The sequence below is a fragment of the Rhincodon typus genome, chromosome 41, assembly GCF_021869965.1.
Source record: "Rhincodon typus isolate 14 chromosome 41, sRhiTyp1.1, whole genome shotgun sequence".
Classification (NCBI taxonomy): Eukaryota; Metazoa; Chordata; class Chondrichthyes; order Orectolobiformes; family Rhincodontidae; genus Rhincodon; species Rhincodon typus.
Genome location: NC_063372.1, coordinates 10,222,984 through 10,231,153, shown reverse-complemented (window position 1 = coordinate 10,231,153; position 8,170 = coordinate 10,222,984). Strand labels below are relative to the sequence as shown.

Here is an 8,170-nt window from a genome sequence, read left to right as displayed (position 1 = left end):
TTGCATCTTTTGTGATGACAGTTTACAAAATCACTTCAATATACTTCGAAGGGAGCTGGCAAGCAGAAACATTGAAAAAGCAGAGTCCGGCATAGATGGTAAAGATGCACTACCTGCTCCACCTTGTTTTAGCTGGGAAGGCAGTGGTTGGTAATGTTACTGGCCTAGTGCTCCAGAACTCCCAAGGTGGCACAATGGCTAGCACCGCTGCCTCATAATGCCAGGGACCTGGGTTTGATCCCACCCTTGGGCAACTGTCTGTGCGGAGTTTGTACATTCTCCCTGTGTCTGTGTGGATTTCCTCCCACAGTCAAAAGATGTGCTGGTTAGGGTGGATTGGCCATGCTAAATTGCTCATAGTGTCCAGGGATGTGCAGGCTAGGTGCAGGCATGGGAAATACAGGGATAGTGTGGGTCTGGATGGGATGCCCTTCAGAGGGTTGGTGTGGATTTGATGGGCCAAATGGCCTATTTCCACATTGTAGGGGGTTCTGTGATGATTCTAATAACCTGGGGGACTTGGATTCAAATACCCACTACAGCAGATGGTGAAATCTGGATTGAGGAGCTGTCAATTGCTATAAAAACCCATCTGGTTCATTAATGTGCTTCAGGGAAGGAAATCCTTACCTGGTTTGGCCTACATGTGACTCCAGACCCACAGTGATGTGGTTGACTCTTAAAATGCCCCCTTGGCAAATAGGGATGGGCAATAAATGCTGGCCTAGCCAGTGATGCCAACATCTCATAAATAGCTTTTATTAAAAAAACACAACGTACTTCCTTTTTGTTTCAGTGACCAATTTAAGACTGTACAGCTGTTTCATTGAGCTGTGATTAAGATCCAGTGTGACTAAGGCAGAAGTGACAGAAAATGGGAGACAGGACATTATTGTCTCGTTTAAATGCAGCTTCCCATATTGAGGCGAGTAGATCCAGCAAACAGTGAAAGTAATGGCAAAAGTCAACTGGACAAAAAAATAGCAGAGGTTCTGTATAAAATCACCCTGGTCCCCATCTATCTAAGTATCACCTACAGATGAAGTCCTACCTTACAAACTTCATACTCAAGTTTCTTGGAGAAACAAGAGAAAACAACAAAGATCACAATTTTGATTGAACTTGATTCGATTTATTATTGCCCCATGTACTTAGGTACAGTGAAAAGTGTTGTTTTATGTGCTTTACAGGCAGACGGATGCATCAGGGTAACAGAACAGAGCACAGGATACAGTGTTACAGCTGCTGAGAAGGTGCAGGGCGAGAGATCGACATTAACATTAAAGAGGTCCATTCAAAAGTTTTATAACAGTGGGGAAGAAGCTGTTCTTGAATCTGTTTGTACGTGTGTGCAAAACAGAATGTACCAAGACAACACCAGAGGCCTGAACAACAGTGAAAATGTGGAACAGTTATCTGATAGTCGTTCGCCAAAAGAAACCTAAAGTAATTTAAAATTAGTTTAAAACACGCGTCCTGTATTTCAAGCTTTTGTTCTTGGATTTTGAAACAGAGGAAGCTCACTATCTCATCGGAATAACTGTTAACATCCAGCTTTGTCATTCAGATTCCAGTCCTGTGAGCAGCTCTCATTATTTTTCAGCCTTTCGCTGCACAGAGCTTCCCCTCATGGGAGGTCACTCTCTAGATTGTAAGGAGCTCATGCTTTACTAATCTCTTTCTATGCAAGATTCTCAGCTGACTTGCAATGTTCCAGGGTTTACAGGGAGAGGCTAAGTTTGCCTGTAGGTTATCGGGGCCTGGTAAGCTTTCCTTTGGTACGTCTCATGTGACCCTGGAACATATCGCAGCGCGTGATCAGATTTGGTCACATGCAAATACACTGAGGATTGCACCTGGATTCCAGAAAGAATTAAGTCAAGGGTGTAGTGCTTGTGAATAGACAGGAGACTTTTTACTGCCAATTTTCTGCCAACGAGATACTGGGTCACGCCAGCCACTAGCTCAGTGAAACACGGGCAAGATGGACAGGGATGAGGAGAATTTTTCTCTGAGGGGGTCATTAATCTGTGGAATTCTTTTCCCCAAACAGCGATAGGAGCTGGGTCGTTGAATATGTTCATGGCTGCGTTAGATAGAGTTTTGATCAACAAGGGAGTCAATGTTAGTGGGGTTGAGGTCACAAACAGATCAGCCATGATCTTATTGAATGGTAGACAGGCTCAAGGGGCTGAATGGCCTACTCCTGCTCCTAATTCATGTGTTCCTATGGAGACCATTCAGTGCCCCCCCCCTGATTATCCAGTCATACTATAATGACCTATTTCCTCCCATTGAATATGGGACAAGGAATGGGTAAAATCTATGCAAGTCATTGCAAACCCTGGGAGATGCGCTGTTTCTCTGCCGCACCTCAGAAGAGTGACTTTAAAAAAGCCCTCCGCCAATTTCGGGAGAAGAGGAAAATCCCGGGAAATTCCTTTCCCGAAGCAAGGCGAGTTCCAGGAAATTGCAATGACCACGCAATCCACTGAGCAACAAATTAGCGACCTCAGCCAGCTCCAGGAAAAGCCTGAGCTCTGTTTTAAATCAATACTACAAATGAGCATCAAATAAAAAAATCACCCACCTGGATTAGCTGACAACCAAATGCAATGTTCTTTGAGTTTCAGAGCAAAGAAAATCCTCCCGTCATTGAACCTGGTTCTATGGCTTATGTGGTTTCTCTTCAACTTATCTACTTCATATCAAAATGTATGCAATTTCAATCATTTGTTCACGTGCCCCTTTATCATTTTAAACATATAACCAAGTTTGTCCAAAGCCCTAAGGGTATATAGGCCCAGCTCCTCAACCTATTATAATAGCTAAGTGTTCTTAGCTTAGCCACTACTAGGGCCTGTATAGCTCCCACTATGTAAGGGGCCAAAACTGGACACAGTATTTTAAATGGGGCCCAACCAAGGCATTGTTCAGGGTTGCTAAGGTTTTGTCTTTTACTTACAGCCTAACACACGGTTTGTTTTCTCTATAGGCTCTTATCACTGATCATGAGCCTTCAGAGATCAATACACTATTACATTCAAATCCAGCACGACATACATATATGCTTGGCACTAGCCCTACCAATGTGCACCATGCTCTATTTATCAATATTAAATGTGATTCACCTGATGTGGGCTCATTTCCCCATCGTATCTAGCTCAGGTTGTGATCTTTTCTTTTCAGGAAGGCTTCTGAAACCAGTGCAGATTGTAAGGGTCTAGGCCCGAAACGTCAGCCTTCCTGCTCCTCTGATGCTGCTTGGCCTGCTGTGTTCATCCAGCTCTTCACCTTGTTATCTCAGATTCTCCAGCATCAGCAGTTCCTACTATCTCAGATTGTAAGGTGCTTGTCACCAATGTCCACGTTACTAATAAAAATCCTGAACAGTAACAATCCAATGAGGATGTGACCCCCAATTCCAACACAAGACCTGCCCATCACTCCCACAGCACTCTCTATGATATGGCAATCTATTGTGAGGTACGTATCTTATTGAAAGCATTCGACAGTAAAAATATACAAGGTAGGAGCAAATCCCTGCAGATGCTGGAATCTGTACTGAAAGCAAAAAATGCTGGAGATCACAGGGGTTCAGGCAGCGTCCATGGAGAGAAAGCAAGCTAATGTTTCGAGTCTAGCCTCGAAATGTTACCTTGCTCTCTCTCCACAGATGCTGCCTGACCCGCTGTGATCTCCAGTACTTTTTGTTTGCAGTAAAAATATACAATGCTGACTGGGTTACCTTTATTCATCAACTTGGTGATCTCTGTAAAAGTTCTACCAGATTAATAAGCCCTGACTTTCTTATCTAGAAGTTATGTCTGACTATCTTTAGTCTGTCAATGTTGTTACCATCCTAAAAATCCCGCCAAGCAAAACTCCTGCAACTGACATCAAACAAAAGAGTCTTTCATTTTCTGACTTACTGTCTTTTTAGGACATTGTGCAACACTAATTCCCTTCCAGCGATGGCCTCTAGATGCCAGCAAACGATGGAATAGAGTTCACACATCTTGCAGTACCCTTGGGGAAATGCTGTCTCAGTCAGCAGCTCAATGTGTTTTAGGACCTCTTAATCTTTTCAAGGAAATTCTCCTTCAACATTAATAACCACAGTGTGAAATGCTCACTGCATTAGTGGCAACTGAGCACAATCTGCAGGAGTAAGGATTGCTCCAAACCTCCACCAATGTTCTGAAAGTCCATCGCATGCTGCCCTGAGAAATGCTTTAGTTCCCTTATGCGGTCCATTAGCAGCTGGGTGGTTGGTTAGCTCAGTTGGCTGGATGGCTGGTCTGGAACACAGAGAGGCACCAACAACATGGGTTTGATTCTTTTAACCAGCTGGGGTTACCGTGAAGGACTCTCCTTCTCAATTGTTTCAGCCCCTCTTGCCTGAGGTGACCCTCAAGTTAAACCACCACCATTTGTAAAGTCATATGAAACAGCCCCTTCATTCCATACTGACCAAATATCCTAAATTAATCCACTCCTACTTCACTTGAAGCCCTTCCTATTCATGTCCCCATCCAGATGCCTTTTAAATGTTGTTATTGTACTGGCCTCCACCACTTCCTCTGGCAGCTCATTCCATACACGCACCAGTCTCTGTGTGACAAGGTGGTCTGCTTTAAAACTTTCCCCTCTCACCTCACCTTTCCCCACTCCCCTACCCTGGGGAAAAGACATTGGCTATTCACCTTATCCATGCTCCTCATGATTTTATAAACCTCTATAAGGGCACCCCTCAGCCTCCGATGCTCCAGGGGAAATAGCCCCAGTCTATTTAGCCTCTCCCTATCGCTCAAACCCTCCAACCCTGGTAACATCCTTGTAAATCTTTTCTGAACCCTTTCAGGTTTCACAACATCCTTCCTATAGCAGGGAGACCACGAATGAACGCAGCATTCCAAAAGTGGCCCTAACCAATGTTCTGTACAGCCGCTACATGACCCTCCCAACTCCTATACTCAATGCACTGACCAATAAAGGCCAGCGTACCAAATGCCTTCTTCACCGCCCTGTCTCCCTCTGACTCCACTTTCAAGGAACTATGAACCTGCACCCCAAGGTCTCTTTGTTCAGCAACACTCCCCAAGACCTTACCATTAAGTGTATAAGTCCTGTCTCTCTCTCTATATATATATATAGGCAGCACTACTTACTGACCCCCTTAGTATCTAAAGTGGATTTCACCATTTCTCCCACAGTTTCCTTCTGACTGACTTTATAGCAGCTTTAAGATGGGCACAATTCCAATTCTCAAGAGACAACAAGGTGCAGGGCTGGATGAACACAGCAGGCCAAGCAGCATCATAGGAGCAGACAGGCTGACGTTTCGGGCCTAGAGGGTCTAGGCCCTGCACCTTGTTGTCTCGGATTCTCCAGCATCTGCAGTTCCTACTATCTCTGATCCAATTCTCAAGAGTTGCTTTTCTTTAATCTGTCCATGTATTGCTGCTCATGTTTGAATGGTTCTCGCTTGCTTTTACTCTGGGCCCTTCCTTCAATTTAGGGGCTCAACATGTCAACAACTGAAATCACTGGCCTAGTCCCGATCAGCCTGAATGACCTGAAACAATAGGCATAGCCCCAGTGAAAATGAGCAGGACCCTGACAAGTCAGCATGAAGCTTTGAAGTTACTCGATTGCTCTATAAGCTGCAGAGAGCTTTAGCTTGTTTTATAACTGATGCAGAGAATGCTGGAGAAACTGTGGCAGTCTCTGTGGAAAGAGAGAGAGAGACTCTCCTTCAGAACTGAAGCTTGTCTAACTTGTTTTATAAAGCATTTCAGAGCAGCTTAGAAGCAATTCCTTTCTTGAAACAATGTGTTACTTCAATAAGATTTAGGTGCTGAAGTCTAAATCGACAATCGAGAAGTTGCATTAGGATTAACTTCACGGAAACCCTCAGACAAATCCAGAATCACAAGGTGCCTAGAATCTACTGGGATCCCAGGACAGAAAGGTTTAAGACAAACTAGAATTTGTCGTTCAGTCAAGTGCATGGAATGGTAGAAATGCATGTATCGGGACTGTGGCTAAATGACTAAGGTCATACAGCACAGAAACAGACCCTTCGGTCCAACCAGTCCATGCCAACCATGTTCCCAAACCAAACCAGTCCCACTTGCCTGCTTTTGGCCCATATCCTACTAAACCTTTCCTATTCATGTACCTGTCCAAATTTCTTTTAAATGCTGTAATCATACCTTTATCTACCACTTCCTCTGGCAGTTCATTCCACACACGAGCCACCCTTTGTGTGTAAAAGTTGCCCCTCAGGTCCTTTTTAAATCTTTCTCCTCTCACCTCTAGTTTTGAACTCCCCTACCCTAGGGAAAAGACCTTATCTATGCTCCTCATGATTTCACAAACCTCTATAATGTCACCCCTCAGCCTCCTACGCTCCAGTGAAAGAAGTCCCAGGCTATTTTTATAACTCAAACCCTTTATCCCCAGCAACATCCTGGTAAATCTCTTCTGCACCCTTTCCAGTTTAATAACATACTTGCTATAGGTAAGGCGACCAGAACTAAGGGAAGCGGGCATTGGTTGGAAAAAGACTGAGCTTGACTGGGTGCAGGGCAGTATAGATGGCAGTGTTGTGAGCATTAGGGCTTTCTCATAGTGATGTGGGTTATGTGAATAGAACGAGAACCAATCAGAATATAGCCCAGATATCGTCTCCAGAGCATCACTGTACACTGTGACTCAGGAGTCAGCCACAATGCTTTCTATTTCTGCTGTTCCACATTATTTGGATGAGCCGGGCCATTTGGTCGATGGCTCATAGCAGAAAAGGTCTTCTCCTTTGCTTCCCTCCTGGTTGATTCCACTGGGAGCATCAGCTGCCTGGCCCCCAATTGTCACACAGCTCCTCGGTCTGCGTGGGCTCACAAACTTCTGTTTGCTGTTCCTTAGCTGACCCCATCCAAGCCACGCAACTTAAGCTAAGCAGGAGAAAGCTGATGTAAAAGGGTAACGGGAGCATAAAATGCTCCACATGTTAGCACTCAGATGCTGTGTTGCAGTTCCCAGTTTAGTTTAGAGTCGCAGTTGGTGCAGAATGAGTGAGGACAATATTTCCATGGGCCTTACCCTCCTGCTGATATCCAGGTAAGGGAACTGGGCAACTGCACTGAATTGATGGGAGTCTCCATTCAGCTCCCAAACTGTGCCCAAACTATTCCACCTGCAGCATTCACAAATGGAAAAGGTCTAGGCATTTGGAATTTCTAACCACTTTGTCAAAGGGGTAAGTGATGGCCTATTGGTATTATTGGTGAACTATTAACCCTGACATTCAGGTAATGCTCTGGGGACCTGGGTTGGAATCCCACCATAGCAGTTGGTGGAATTTGAATCCAACAATAATCTGGAATTAAGAGTCTAACGAAGACCATGAAACCATTGCCGATTGTCAGGGGAAAACCCGTCCTTTAGGGAAGGAAATCTGGCCTATGTTTGACTCCAGTCCCATAGCAATGTGGTTGACTTTTGACTGCCCTCTGAGCAATTAGGGACGGACAATAAATGTTGGTCTAGCCAGCAATGCCCACATCCCATGAATGAATAAAAAAACATACAGACAGGTTTTTATTCAGTAAGGGAATCGAAGGTTATCGGGGAAAGAGCAGGAGAGGGAGTTAAGGATGATCAGATCACTGTGCGATCTCAGTGAATAGCAGACCAGGCCCAATGGACTGAATGGCCTACTTCTTCTACTATATCTTATGATCTTATACAGCCCGCAGAGAAACTGCAACTGGGCATTCTTGGCATAGTCTAGCAACAAGGAGGCTTTGCAAAAGGTGATGGGCAGCCTAGCCTGACAGTGAGTGCACAATGAGATAACAAGGTGTGGAGCTGGATGAACACAGCAGGCCAGGCAGCATCATAGGAGCAGGAAGGCTGACGTTTCGGGTCTGGACCCTTCTTCAGAAATGGAGGAGGGGAAGGGGGTTCTGAAATAAATAGGGAGAGAGGGGGAGGCGGATGGAGGAGAAGATAGGTGGAGAGGAGAGACAGGTCAAAGAGGCGGGGATGGAGCCAGTAAAGGTGAGTGTAGGTGGGGACTTAGGGAGGAGATAGGTCAGTCCAGGGAGGACGGACAAGTCAAGAGGGCGGGATGAGGTTAGTAGGTAGGAGATGGGGGTGGGGC

At 45.1% G+C, this 8,170-nt stretch overlaps 1 protein-coding gene across 1 annotated transcript in view; it reads right to left on the bottom strand.

Annotated features, from left to right (window-relative positions):
* The window catches only part of rdh5 (retinol dehydrogenase 5 (11-cis/9-cis)), a 24,079-nt gene that overhangs the window by 8,765 nt on the left and 7,144 nt on the right, over positions 1-8,170 (bottom strand). The gene's annotated exons all lie outside the window — the stretch shown is intronic.